A 15,612-nucleotide genomic window follows, 5' to 3' on the forward strand; every position below is an offset into this window, starting at 1 on the left:
AACATTATTTTATGTCAAACTGTGTCAGCCAGACTTTTGACCGCTTCGCCTTGGGCATTTTTAATCTGTAGCTCTGCTCTAAAAGAACGTACGTACCTGGACCCGCCTACTATCCTCGGAAACGTAAAATGATTGGCTAGAATTCAAAGTGTATCACAGCTCAGGAAAATAAAGCACCGAAATGTGCGCTGCTTTTCGGTCTGGTTACTACCGTTTATGTCAGAACCGGTGCCATCATGGCACCGGACACCGGTACCCATCCCTAGTGATGAGGCTGAACAAACTCAAACAAGCATCCCAAGCAAAGAAATGAGTGAAAAACAGCCAACATCCAAAGAAAAACATTGCAAGACCTTCAGAAAGGTTGCAGAAGAGTTGCAAGGCAGTTGGGATCATGGAAGCTCGAAACCTTTGCACAGACTGTACGTCTTTTGTCCGGATGCTGTCCAGGACAAAACAAGAAAACAACAAAGACTGAAGGATGTTTCTGACCTTATTCTCTTGGTTGTGCCAGAAACTTCTGCTCTGTTTCCATATTTCTGTGCAACACAAAGAAACGTCTCATATTCATTCTCCTCGGGGTGCAAACTTCTAACAACAAACAGCAGACTTGTAAAACTTTTAATCAAAGGTTGCTTCTCAAAAGATGAGCAACTTTACACCAAACTAAAACTAACACATCCATAGGCTGAAAAGAGTTGGAGGAAATGCACAGACTGGTACAAACTCCTGGACCGTACCCAGCAGTGACCTCTGCTGATGTTTACTCTTAATAAAACAGTCTGGGCCTAACATTATCCCTCCAGACTCTCCTCTGCAGCTTTTCTTTCTCTTTGTTAGACCGCTAAATAATTGATGGTCTTTGTAACTGTGCTGCTGACCAGCGGTGAAAGCGCTCTGGGTCATAAATGTTTTAATTCTGCAGGTGTGGAAGCAGGCAGCTCCCTCTCCTCTTCCTCGCTCCCCACCCAAAAAAGATGCTGACGTATCATCTCTGCCTGAGATGAGATTACTTTGTGGCGTCCGCATTAAGGAAAATTGAGTGAAAATAGGAGCTGTCAGAGATGAAGATCATTCAGGGTCAGCTCACCTCGCGGCTGTGCGTTAGCCGGAGCGTCGCAGCAGTATGGAAACACACTATATTGGTGTCTACGCTCCAGTCAAGCTGTTAGAAACTGATGAATCACCGGTTTCATTCACTAACGTCGCTGCCTTAACACTCTTAATGTTTGTCCTTCTTAAATCATACACAAGTGAAACCTGTAGGAGGAAAATGTTGGACAGCATGGAGCTGCTCTCGGCTTTTTTCTGTATGTTTTAATCAGATATTTGTATAAATCAAAGCTAATTAACTTGTAATGTTCTGACTATCACAGACTTTCTGTGTTGTAGTTGTAATCTTAGTCGTGGTCAGTCTGTTGTGTCATCATAACTCTGCGACTCTCACACAGTCTCGAACATTTTATGTGAGATTAGAATCGCACAGCTGGCGTCTCCGTCGCTCCTGTGGCGTCACGTTCATTCGTGTCTCCAGGTGTTTCCACTTCCCTCATTCCCCTCCTGTGTATTTGAGTCCTCCGTGTCCTTCTGTTCCTGGTCGGGTCGTCTGTTGTGGTCGTACAGGGTTATAACTGTCTTCATAGTCAGAGTTTTACCCAGTTTAGGTTTCAGTTTAGTTTCGCCCTCACCTTGTTCTTCTGTTTTTTGTATCAGCCACAATAAAGGTTCACTTATTGTTAATTAGTTGGTTTCTCCTGTCTCTGCGTTTGGGTCTGTTCCATAAATACATCTGTGTTTCCCGCCATGACTTAAGCAAGTAAAGCTCGTCCTTCCCGACACTTCAAAATTGTAACTTTGTGACACCACGGAGAACAAACTTTACCGACTGTTACATTGTTACAGTTTAATTTTGACTGTTGTTTTCAGGGTTGATCCTGAGGTGGCAGACATGTCGGGCCTCTTCCTCGTCACCTGAGGCTGACGCAGCAGCCCGGCTCAGCTGGAGTTTATCTGAAGCTGAACTTCAGCCTTCACAGCTGTTTGACTTTCACAGTTTCAGGTGTTTTTACCAGCAAACTGTTTTTATGAGGTTTCTTATTTTTTTCAGACTTTCTGTAGGTCTGTCTGATTATGATGATCAGTGTTGGTCAAGTTACTTGAAAAAGGTAATCAGTAACTAATTACTGATTACTTCCCCCAAAAAGTAATCCCGTTACTTTACTGATTACTTATTTTCAAAAGTAATTAATTACTTAGTTACTTAGTTACTTTTTAAAAACACGATTTACAACCTGAATAGGTGATAAAGTGATAGATCTTTCAGCCCAATTCTACTTTTTCTGCATAATCCATCATACAAAATGTAATCAAATGGAAAAGTCTCTTTTTAAAACTTGTTTTATTAGTTTTAATCTTTTAACTTTATGCATCAAACAAAACTTTAATTATCTGCAACATTCTCTGACTGGAAGAAATTAGTTTAACATTTAAACCTATTTTCTGCACATTCCAGCACATAAAATAAAATATTTTGTGTGTTTACACTCAGTCTTTCAAATAGATGCAAGTAAAACACAGCAGAAAATAAATAAAGTCAAAGACTAGCGGTCCTGTTGCTCTATTTTCACCTGTAAAGCAGGAGTGGGGTAGGCGGAGGGTTACCCTGGTGCAGGTGTGCAGCGGTCAGTGGAAGAACCCGCGAGTTTCTCTGTGAGTTTCCCATTACGTCGTAGCTACTCGGTGCTTGCTCGGAAGTTTAGGGGTTTTTTTTCTACTGTAAAAAGAAGTTTTCTTCCCACGCACAACGGACACTAATGTTTTTGTCACTTTTTATGGAATCAAACTCAAAGTAAGGTCAGTACTTCCACGCTTTAAACGCTGCACGCTCATACTCTCTCTGCACTCGATATATGATCCATTGTTGATCTGCACACAGCTGTTGTCACGAACGTCGCACTCGCTTACGTCACTGTCATGAGACATTCTCGCAAAAAAATCACGGTTTTAGTAACGCAGTAACGCAGCGTTCCTACGGGAAAGTAGCAGTAATCTAATTACGGTTTTTGCAATAGTAATCCCTTACTTTACTCGTTACTTGAAAAAAGTAATCAGATTACCATTTCTTACCATTTGTACATAACTGTAATGTGATTAAAATGTGCTTCATCGGTTAGACCAAAGGTAACAAAATATCTACCAAAGAAAACTGCAGATAATGTTTGTGTTCTAGCACAGAGACATATAAGAACAACATGATAATATAAGGCGATGCTGTTTAGGTTATTAAGGTTATATTTATATATATTCTTTCTTACAAACATGCCAAGCTTTAGCTCTCTGTGTCAAATTAATGGATCAATGAAATTAATCAGGTTACATTCACTCTCAGTGTTGAAGGGTTTAAGAAGCCACAGAGCCTGAAATGAGCTCAGATATCTGATAGTCTGCACACAACACCCACTGAAAGAGCTTCTACAAGTCAGAGCTACACGCGAGAGACACTCGTGAAGACACTCGCAGTTCAGCGGTTGAAGCACTCAGTGTGGAAACGTTAGAGTGCAGCATGAAGCGAAAGAAAGTCCTTACTGCTCCGTACAAACTGAGCAGTGGGTGGTGAACATATATTAATAAAACACTTTAAAAGTCGACATATTGAGTTTGAAGCACCTGTGAACTTGCACCGCAGTCAGCCGAGCGCGCCGCTATGAAGCGCTGCAAAAGTTCACGTCGGAGCTGAAAACATTAGCACTCTGTAGCATTCTTAATACGCCGCTTTCAACTTTTTAGCTCATTTAGCACACTCGTCTCAACACGACCTCTTAGCATCAGTGGGTGAGACGATGCTCCTGGATCATCAGTTACACAGGAAATGTTTTTACACGGTTAAAATACTTTTTAAGATCCTTCTTTTTGTTTCAGCTCAGCCGGTCCTTTGCTCTCTTGGACGTTTTTCTCTTCCTCGTTCTTTTCGTGTCATCGTACAGGACACACTCTGTCTTTTGTTTCCAGCTCACTGCTCTGCTGCTGTGCACCAATTACAGCCTCTTTTGTTTCATTCTTATCACACCTGCCGATGAGCTTCGGATAATCCGCGTTTCATTGTCTTCCAGTCATTTCTGCAACAATCTGAAAGCTAGAAAAGCCTCTGCAGCTGTGATTCACTCTCCTGCCTCCTCTTTCAGCCTGCTGTGCCGTTCCTCTATTGTCCTGAGCGAGTTTATCTTCTAAACTTAACCCTAACACACCCATCTATTCAGGCCTATTATGAGCCCCTGTGTTGCATCAGGCCCCTTTTCATGATCCCCGTTTCAAGAGGAAAAAACGGAGGATGATGCAATTCCCACACTGAGCTCCGTGCAGCATCATAAAGCACGCTGGTCTATAATTTCACACAGCAGCTCTGATAGGCTCGGATGATAAAATAACAGTGATTACATCACAATTGCAGAACTGTACATCTACCGCCATTGTTGTTACTTGATTCTTAAACAATGAATGTCTTTCTAAATATTCTGAGGAGGAGAGATTTCCACTGCAGCGAGTCGATGCGACGAGCTTCAGGAAGGTGAGAGCAGACAAAGGTCTCGCTCTCGTTATGTAAGACTGTTTGAACAGTGCAGGTCGTCCTGATTGAATTCAAATTTGACTCACGGTTGATATTTTAGGAAGACGGTCGCATCTAGTTCTACGTGACCTGACAGCAAGGTCCAAAAGAAGCACAAGGTCTGAGTGACAGTAAACAAACACATCAGTTTCCCACCTTCCTGCTGCTTTTCATCACATTTCAGTTGGAGTCGCTGCGTTTTGACTGAAACGTCTCCAGGCAATGTTTGGTTTCCGTAGCTGCGGCTCATCAGCCTCTCGGCCCGCTCTGACTCAGACGAGCTCTTCAAGGCGAGTTTCTATTCACTGGGCAAATTACATTAACTGGCCCGGTGCGATCAATCAACTACTAACCAAAGCTGATTAGAAAACATCACATCTGTAACGAAAGAGGAACAGCTCGCCTCGCCCTTTATTCACACTTTCCATCTCTCCTGTGATATCGTCATTGGATAACACCGGGTTCGTCTTACGTTTGTCGACTGGATGATCACACGTTCACAGGTAAACACAGGCTTCCACAGAGAGTGTGGAGTGTTGTTGGTGCTGCAGCTTCAGGGCCCGTTTTTGTTGCAGTGCAACGAGCCGGCAAAGACAGCTCTGACCGTTTGATATTTTCCTGACCTTGAAATCCGCCTTAAGCATCTGCGTGGTATTTTGGTGCCCAGCACGAAGGGCAGGGTGCAGCGCTGGGAGGAGAAGTCCAAACAGGTGCGAGGTTGGTTCAAATGAAGAGGCGCAAAGCTGTTGGTATTTTGGTGATAAAATCCATCTTAGACTACGCGGGCGAGTCAACCTGCTAAACTAAAAAGTAAATAATGCATTTTAAGTGAATCCCTTCACAGCAGGTAGGATTTAAAGCTGCATCAGAAATACAGCAGTTCTAGCTCGAACATCAGTAAACGGATTGATCTAGAAATTGTGCAGCTGCTTTATATTTTTTCTCTCACTTCATTTAGGGCTGCCAGGATTAGTCGACTAGTCACGATTACGTCGACCATCAAAATCGTCGACGACTGATTTAATAGTCGACGCGTCGTTTGAAGCTTTGTAAGATCACAAAAGACGCAGGAATAAGTAGTAGGATTTAAGAGTGTAATAACGGGCTGAAACAGAAGATGGCAGCACTGAATGTACAAGGATGCCAGCTGCCGTTAAACCCCGAAGAAGAAGAAGCTGTGTCCCAGAATTCATAGCGCGGCCCAGCTCAGTTTCCAACAATGGCGGCAGCTAGTTAGTTTTAATATTACTCTTATTATTCTTTCTGGGTCACAAAATAAACGTTTAACATATTTTCAGGCGAGAATGTAGCTGTGTAAACCTCAAATATCTGCTCAGTTTATCAAGACACCACATATTTTCAAAAGCGCTCCGACGTTTTCGGAGACGTCTGTTACCCACTAGCTCGATAGCTAGCCGGGGGCTAGGCTCTCTAGAGCCGTGAGAACACCGGACTCCCGGCAAATCGTTTTCAAACCCACCGTGGACTTTTGCTACTCAGGTTAAACATGATATATAAGTCACTTAGATAACTTCAAAATGTTATTGTTTGGCTTTTTTCAGTATTTTATTTGTTCTTGAGTAAATCGGTTTGGCTGAGATTAAAGTTATAGTTTTTACACAGCTGAATAAACGTCAAGCAGACAGCTGATTATCAGAAGTGTGAGATGCTCGAGAATTTACTCCGGTGTCCTGTTATATTTTAGATAGCAAGGAGTTTAGTAAACTTCACCGAAATAATCTGCAAACTTCATTAAAATTTAATAAACTATCATCTTGTCTTTATTTTTAGTTAGCACATACCCTAAACACTTAAAGCTGTAAGCTAATGATAGTTATATAAGAGCAGATGCTGCTGGTGCAATAAGCTATACGTTTTATGTAGAATGGATGATGATCTGATTAGTCGACTATCAAAATAATCGTTTGTGGCAGCTCTAACTTCATTAGATCATTGCAGCTAAATCTAAATATGAGTACATGTTGTAAGAAGCAGTCATTTACTGCATTTAACCTTTATGAAATCACACACCGGCAGACTTCACTTTGTGGAGATATCATCTGAATTTCAGGAGCGGGACCACTCCTCCTTCACGCCCCCACCGGCCTCAAGCTATAAAAGCCCCCGTTCACCAATACCTGCTGTTCTCATTTTCATGCCCCACCCTTTGCCCCATTTTCCTTCTCTTCTCCTCTTCTCCTTTCCTTCATTCATTTCTCGTTAGCACATGAGGATCCGCCCGGCCCGGGAGCCATTGTTGTGCCAAATAGTGATTGCCTGCCAAAAACTGATTTCCGGTATTTGCCAAAAACTGATTGGTCGTATTTAAACTGCTATAAATAACTTGTTGGGCTATAATATGTGAAACATATGTCAAGTGGATCCCTCATGGATAATATAAAGTCATCTTGGGCCACAAACAACATTTGTGTAACAAGGCAGAAGCCGCAATCAGTTTTTGGCAGTGACTTTTATATAACCTTTATTTATGCAATTCTCATTAACATTAACATTTTGTAAGAGTAAGTTGGCCAAGAGGACAGCAGAAATGGCAACAACTATTACAATAGTTCTGTAAACATATTTTAAGTGGGGATAAAGGACCGAATTTGTTATAATGTAAGTACAGTAACACAGAGTTATAAAGATACTTGAAAAACTGATCATTTTTAATTCAATTTATAACCCCTTTGTAAACCCAGTTCACCAAAGTCTATTTACCAACACATGTAAAGATTTTACTCATAAAAAATACACAGACACATTGGAAATCAGTTTTTGGCACAACACCGTCCCGGGAGCTTCCCCAAACCGCAGCCCCAGTTCACACTTCCTCATCGCCCATCGTTACCGAGGATGTGGTCCCAGCTAGTGAAACGACTTTTACGGCGGATAATCCCGTGTGTCATTGCCTCCTTTGAAAATTTCATTTTAGGAAAAGTGGAATTTTATGTTAGTTCTCATAAGGGCGAATGCTGCGTGTCACATTTTACGGTATGAAGTGAGATACAGAGGAATTAAAGCAGAAACAGCTCGCACTGGTGCGGTCATAAAAACAGCTCCATCAACATTTATGACTTAATTTTGTACCAATCGTACAAGCCGAATAAAGCTGGCACCCTCTGCCTCTGGGATCAGCTCCGAGGTGCATAAATTCCCAAAGCAGCGTTTTCCTGGTGGCTGAGCTGTTGTCGGTGCTGCATCTCTGCGCCTGTCCCAACTGTTTTGGAGTCCACATCATGCTGTGGTGCTGTTTTTAAAAAATGCATTTGCGTTTCTGGAGCCTCGTTCACTCGTGCGCTGCACTCTTGAACTCAACACGTGAGAATGAAGCTTCAACAAAGCCGAACTGTTAAACTTTCAGGACTCGCTGTGTGTAACGACTTTGCTCTCTCAGAGAGAAACAATCATGACGAGCGAGCGTGAGTCCAAAACATCTGCCATCATCTTTGCTCAGAGTTATTACAGATACAAAGGAGAGGAAATGATAATGCATGTGGCAGGAACGAGAGAGCAAGATGTGCAACGTGTTTCACTCATATTTAATGTTTAATCTTCTCGATTTAAAAGCATCACAATGAAACTTTTCCAATAGTGAAAGTTTGATGACCTTAAAAACTGTTTAATTTAGGTCAATTTAATAATTTATGAAGCTGAAAGGAGGAACTGAAAATGAATGTGAGCATCAGCCTGAGATTCTTTGGTTTTTAAACCAGGTCAAATGTCAACATCTGGACTAAGATGTGTCCTGAGTTCACAGACACAGTTTCTCTCCAAATTACAAGCAGAGACCAGCAGCAGCTCCACACAGTGAAGGAGCATAAATATTTGGACTGTGCCAGGTGTAATCTCCCCGCACTGAGAATCCTTTTATGTCTGCTGATTTCGGCTGCAGCGGGGAGCTCTGCATCTCCCTCTTCTCTCTGTTTTTTATCCTACAGCTGCTCAGTAACTCTGGCTTAATGCTCTAAAGATTAAAGGTCAGCTAAATCCACAGAGGCCCACAGAGTTCCCACCTGCTGCATACAGTGTAAAACACTGTGGTGTAAAGATCACAGAAATATTAAAGACAGCAGTGTCACTGCATTTTTCCACACTGACAGAACCTCCCGGTGATATTTTACATGTTTCTATGTTTGGCATGAAAAAAAGATCATGTGACATGTGAGACGTTACAAACTGCATCAGGTTCACTCAGCAGTCCTGTAGTGCAGCGGTCCCCAACCCCCGGGCCTCGGACCGGTACCGGTCCGTGAGTCGTTTGGTACCGGGCCGCGAGAGTTGAGGCTCAGGTGTGAAATGTATAGTTTTCAGGGTTTTTAATCGGTTTTCAGCGTTATTTTGTTATCGTTTTTATCGTTTACTCGGTTTTCTTGGGTCTTTTCACGTGTGTTATGAATAAATCTTCTTTTTTTCGGTACCGGTACTAGTTTTATTTTGTTGTATTTATCCGCGACACCTTAAAGGCCGGTCCGTGAAAATATTGTCGGGCATAAACCGGTCCGTGGCGCAAAAAAGGTTGGAGACCGCTGCTGTAGTGTAATAAGTGCAGGCTGCAGTGACGGCCTCCGTTTCCCATCATGCCTCTGATGGACTGAGCAGTCTGTTTAGATTTTCTGTTTTGCTTGATGTTTAAATCATATCTGAACTGAAGTGGCTGAATTACATTTACAGAAGTTCTTTTTTAAATATTATGGATCCTTTTTCATTTTGAGCACTGATGCTAATAACTACTGGCTGACTGAAAAATCTCCAAATTATGAATCATATTTAATCTTGCACATACTGAAGAGATAATCTGTGCAAAACCAAAGAAGTCAAAATGCTGTCTGCATTAAAAATGCATAAATGTATTTATTTTAAACTGTGTGCCTTGAAAGCAGAGTGTAGAAGCATCGGAGATATCAAGCACAGCTCAGACTTCTTAAAGAATATTATAAATATATTTGTATATGATTTATTTAAAATGTTTGTCTGGCACACAGAGTGCTGTCACTCTTTCAAGTGGATGCTGACAAACCAAACAAGCTCCAAAGCTCACCAACATTTTGAAGATGAGAGTTTACAATGACCGCGACTGTCTTCATTGACACGTTTTGGATTGTTGCAGAGAGCAGCAGAGGAGAGCAGAGAGTCAAACTGAGCTGTTTTTAAATTCATGACCAGACTGATGCACAGCGAGCGCAGGCCCAGAAGCGTCTCCCACTGTCAGTGTGTTTTTGGGTTCTTTTTCCCTGAAACTCTATCTTGATTGGTTTAATCTCTGCTGTGAAGGGTGACCGGACACACACACACACACACACTCGCTGTGTTTTCATATATTTGTGGGGACATCTTATTGACAGAATGCTTTCTCTAGCCCCTGACCCTAAACCTAACCATAACCTAACTGTAACCCTGACACTAAAACCACATTTTGAGTCTCAAAAATGGCTTCAAACTCATGGGGTCTCCCACAAGTATAGTAAACTTCCAATTACTGGTCCCTGAATAACTTGACACTAGGGCTGCCACGATTAGTCGACTAGTCACGATTACGTCGACTATCAAAATCGTCAACGACTGATTTAATAGTCGACGCGTCGTTTGAAGCTTTGTAAGATCACAAAAGACGCAGGAATAAGTAGTAGGATTTAAGAGTGTAATAACGGACTGAAACAGAAGATGGCAGCACTGCATGTACAAGGATGCCAGCTACCGTTAAACCTCGAAGAAGAAGAAGCTGCGTCCCAGAATTCATAGCGCAGCCCAGCTCAGTTTCCAACAATGGCGGCAGCTAGTTAGTTTTAATGTTACTCTTATTATTCTTTCTGGGTCACAAAATAAACGTTTAACATATTTTCAGGCGGGAATGTAGCTGTGTAAACCTCAAATATCTGTTCAGTTTATCAAGACACCACATATTTTCAAAAGCGCTCCGACGTTTTCGGAGACGTCTGTTACCCACTAGCTCGATAGCTAGCCGGGGGCTAGGCTAACTAGAGCCGTGAGAACAAATCATTTTCAAACCCACCGCGGTCTTTCGCTACTCAGGTTAAACATGATATATAAGTCACTTAGATAACTTAAAAATGTTATTGTTTGGCTTTTTTAGTATTTTATTTGTTCCTGAGTAAATCGGTTTGGCTGAGATTAAAGTTATAGTTTTTACACAGCTGAATAAACATCAAGCAGACAGCTGATTATCAGAAGTGTGAGATACTGGAGAATATACTCCGGTGTCCTGTTATATTTTAGATAGCAAGGAGTTTATTAAACTTCACCGAAACAATCTGCAAATTTCATTAAAATTTAATAAACTATCATCTTGTCTTTATTTTTAGTTAGCACAGACCTTAAACACTTAAAGCTGTAAGCTAATGATAGTTATATAAGAGCAGATGCTGCTGGTGTAAGCTGTATGCTGTATGTCCAATGGATGCATGATCTGACTAGTCGACTATCAAAATAATCGTTTGTGGCAGCCCTACGGTACAGTAATTCCTAAATGCTGAATTCAGTACTTTTGTAAGCCTCCTTGAATTAAAGCTGAAAGTCGGGACTGAATTTGGACTGAAATCCCCTGCAGTGGTGTTCAGAGGCAAAGTGAGGAAAAAAAGTGTCATTGTCCAAAAACATATAAACCAAACTGTAATAATTTAGCAACAGAAAGACTAAATTTCCAACAACATCCCTGTTAGATTAAAATACTGCAGATGTAATCATAGTGCCCACAAATAAAAGAAAATCAGACATTTTTTACAAAGAGCGATCCAGAGCAGCTCTCACATCAGAGCTTTCCCTGAGTGCGAGCTGCCCTCTCTGTGGCCCTGACGGCTGCGGTAATCTGAACGCTGACGAACCGCAGCGTGTGAAGTTTTTACAGTGCAGCTGGATTAGAGCAGACTCTGAGCAGGAAGGCAGTTCCTCCGGGAGACACAGCGATTCGTTTCAACCAGCGAGCCCATTGTGGAGAAACCAGGTGATTAGAGTGGAACTAACAGGATCGGGCTGATGCCTCTCTGCTGGGAGAGAGAGAGCGAAAACACACGAGACGGTGCGCACACACAGAAACCGACACACAGCACAACAAGGCACGCAAAGGTGGGAATGCACGCGAGTGGGCTCAATCACACGTTGGCTCTTTGAGCTCGTGTCACACAGATTTGCACTAAACTCACACATGATGAATTTGCGCACGTTAGAGTCAGTGTACACAGAATTTAGGCTTCCTGTAACTGTCAGAGATGATCTGCTGCCATCCAGCTGATTTCTGCACGACATCCTGCACACTGTTAACACAACCAACGCTTTTACTGCTGGTAGCGTTTAACTACAATCAGAGCAGACAAACTATCAGCCAAATTCCACTATTGTGTCACCCAAAAATGTGTAAACCCATCTGTAGTGTCTGGCAGTGGGATGGTAGGAGTGGATGCTTGATGGGCGGGGCTTGTTCAGGTGCATGGACAGTTATAATCGGCACCTCAGATGGCAGCGACTGCAACGTTGTAACTGCTTCTGTTTCTCAGTAGACGTGTACAGAAATATACTTCTTAGTTGATGGGTTTTATTGTTTTGATACAATCACTGCCTGAGTGTCAGACATCGCTCAGACTCACAGCAGTGATCATCAGGCTTCAGTTCATCTAAATGTTGCCATTGTAGCAACTTCCTCACATTTAATAACTTTTATTTGTTTCCAGCACCCAGAACAACCTTTGAACAGTACTGCATCACAGTGGGAGGCCTCGCTCTGTCTGAGCTGCTGCACTCAGACAGAAGCAGTGTGTGAGAGAGAAAAGTAAGAGAAAGCAAATTACTCTTAAATCACAGCACAGCCATCATCTTTAACTTGTGTGTGTGGAGTTGTCCACACTGAGCTTATATAAAATCAAACTTTCTTGCTTAGACTGCCCACAGGCTGTCTCTGGATGTTTTCTCTCACTTCTAGTGTTTGCTCAAATGTGCCATCACTTCTTCTTCTCCAGCTACCGACTCTTCTACCACAAGGATGACATAACCAGAGGCCAGAGGTTCAGGTTTAACTAAGCATGACACCCATTTCTACTCTGACTGACTGAAGGAGTCTGTAGCTGCAAACATGCTAAAGGCAGCGCCTCTGAATATTACGTTTCACTCAGTTTAGTTGCAAGTAGGGCTGTGAGTGGTCTTTTGGATGTCTGATAACTTAAAAACATGCATACATGGCAAACGTATGCATCTGCAGCATGTCTGCTGTTTAACATTAGCAGTGCATTCACAGGTCAGCTAACAGAAACATCTGGTAGTTTGGTTCTGTTGTGGGAAAGCAGCAGCATGGGCCCCGTGCAGGATGGAGCAGCCATCAGCTATGACTACGCCCAGCAAGAAAGGAAGGAGCTGTGGTGGAGGTGGGCTGCAAAGCTGCTTGCATCAGCTAATCTGTTAGCCGTTCAGCTAACCTACCATGTCTGCAGATTAGCTATGTGACATGAATGACGGGTCAAATCAAATACTGTTACAGGAGCAGCGGTTTCTGCTTCCTGTTGCTTTGCTCCTGAGGAAAACTGTCTTCCGATTCATCAGAGTTTGAGTAAAAACATGAACAAATATTTAAAAGAACAGGGTTCTGGATCCTGACACGTCTGTTTTATTCCATTTTGCTCTTCCTGGCTTCAGTGGCAGCCAAACTAAGAGTCGGTAAAGATGCAGGTTGGAGACGAGCTGTCTTTGATAAGCAGCGCTCTACTGCAGGCCTCCTTAGATCACTGACATTTGCATGAGGAAGCCTGAGCTTCAACTTTTTCTTTCTTATTATGCCTGCTGTGCTGAATCCTATTGCCCTTGCTGTAACCCACAGATTTGAACGGTGGTGCATCGCCCACAGCCAAACTGGTCCTCGGCAAGTCAAGGCAAAGCTTCTCTGGAGATGCGACCTCTCAACAAGATCTAATACTGGCACTCTGGCTTATTTCACAGATTCAACCGTAACATTTAATTTGGACCTGAGGTGCTTTTTAAAGAACAGCTTTTTAAAACTTACCCTACGTATGACTTATTTAAGGGGAACCACAAACCGACAGGATCCTCGGAGCACTGCGACACAGTCACTGTGAAGAAAAGCTGAGATTTTAAAACCTCACTCTGTGGTTTAACAGCCAGATCTGCAGCAGAGAGAAGAATGGTCCTTCTGCTTCATTTATCAGCTGCTGGGGAGCATCATGGAGCTGACATCACAGAAATACAGCGCAGTGCCCGGTCGTATATCAAGCACCACACAACGGCCCACTAGACTGGTCTGCCGTAAGGAAGGATTATATAGATATAACATACTGTACACATAACTGTTAACTTATGACACGCTCTCATGGAAATCTCACTTATCTCACTGGCCTTACTCCCTTACGAGTAAAGTAAGGGATTACTATTGCAAAAACAGTAATTAGATTACCGTTACTTTCCCGTAGGAACGCTGCGTTACTGCGTTACTAAAACTGTGATTTTTTTGCGAGAATGTCTCATGACAGTGACGTAAGCGAGTGCGACGTTCGTGACAACAGCTGTGTGCAGATCAACAATGGATCATATATCGAGTGCAGAGAGAGTATGAGCGTGCAGCGTTTAAAGCGTGGAAGTACTGACCTTACTTTGAGTTTGATTCCATAAAAAGTGACAAAAACATTAGTGTCCGTTGTGCGTGGGAAGAAAACTTCTTTTTACAGCGAAAAAAACCCCTAAACTTCCAAACAAGCACCGAGTAGCTACGACGTAATGGGAAACTCACAGAGAAACTGCCGTATCCTTCCACTGACCGCTGCACACCTGCACCAGGGTAACCCTCCGCCTACCCCACTCCTGCTTTACAGGTGAAAATAGAGCAACAGGACCGCTAGTCTTTGACTTTATTTATTTTCTGCTGTGTTTTACTTGCATCTATTTGAAAGACTGAGTGTAAACACACAAAATATTTTATTTTATGTGCTGGAATGTGCAGAAAATAGGTTTAAATGTTAAACTAATTTCTTCCAATCAGTGAATGTTGCAGATAATTTAATTTTTGCTTGATGCATAAAGTTAAAAGATTAAAACTAATAAAACAAGTTTTAAAAAGAGACTTTTCCATTTGATTACATTTTGTATGATGATTATGTAGAAAAAGTAGAATTGGGCTGAAAGATCTATCACTTTATCACCTATTCAGGTTGTAAATCATGTTTTTAAAAAGTAATTAAGTAATTAATCACTTTTGAAAATAAGTAATCAGTAAAGTAACGGGATTACTTTTGGGGGGAGGTAATCAGTAATTAGTTACTGATTACTTTTTTCAAGTAACTTGACCAACACTGATCATGAGTAAGAATGAGTGAAATGACTCATTAGCATCAATGCTCCTAAAATGTTCATTCTGATTAGTTCAGTGAAGTTTCTCTGTAAAATACTTTGAAGATATTCTTCCCAATATCTAAAACATCACATTTACCACTATTTAGCAAGCAGTGAGCTTCATGTCACCAGTGAGTCACACAAGAAAAAGAAATGGATGTTATTGAAATGAAGCAAAACTCAGAAGCTACAGACTGCAGTCAGCTCGAGCTGCACTGCTGCTGCTCTCTCTCTCACACACACACACACTCTCTCTCTTCCAATTTGGTGGTGTATTAAAGCGGTAGGAGTGCTGCTGCTGCCGTTTCATTCCCTCCACCATCCCAACATCCACCTGTACAGGATTATTTACTCATCACTCCTGAATTTCTATACGACGTGTTTGTAGGATGTGATGGGCTGAGAGCTTATAGATGCCAAAGTAAACGTATTCTGCTACAGTAACAAGTCTTTTCAAACACGAGTTGTCCGACTGAATTGCAGTTATGAAAACAGCGAGCCTCAGTGACTCATATTTGTTGGAAAATGCAGCTCATCGCATTTCAACCTCGGCTGAGAACAATTACATCCTGGTGTATATGAAAGCTGTACTTTATTTTAGTTTCCCATCCTCTCACACAAACAGCAGCTCGATTAACTCCGGCGCACCTGAAGAGATAAAAAGA

The 15,612-nt window shown here is 42.1% G+C and overlaps 1 protein-coding gene across 3 annotated transcripts in view; it reads right to left on the reverse strand.

Moving 5' to 3' along the window:
- LOC102797476 (dedicator of cytokinesis protein 3-like) overlaps positions 1-15,612 on the reverse strand; it is a 304,843-nt gene that overhangs the window by 163,360 nt on the left and 125,871 nt on the right. The window lies entirely within an intron of this gene.

This window comes from Neolamprologus brichardi, chromosome 5 (genome assembly GCF_056152115.1).
Source record: "Neolamprologus brichardi isolate AB-2024 chromosome 5, ASM5615211v1, whole genome shotgun sequence".
Classification (NCBI taxonomy): domain Eukaryota; kingdom Metazoa; phylum Chordata; class Actinopteri; order Cichliformes; family Cichlidae; genus Neolamprologus; species Neolamprologus brichardi.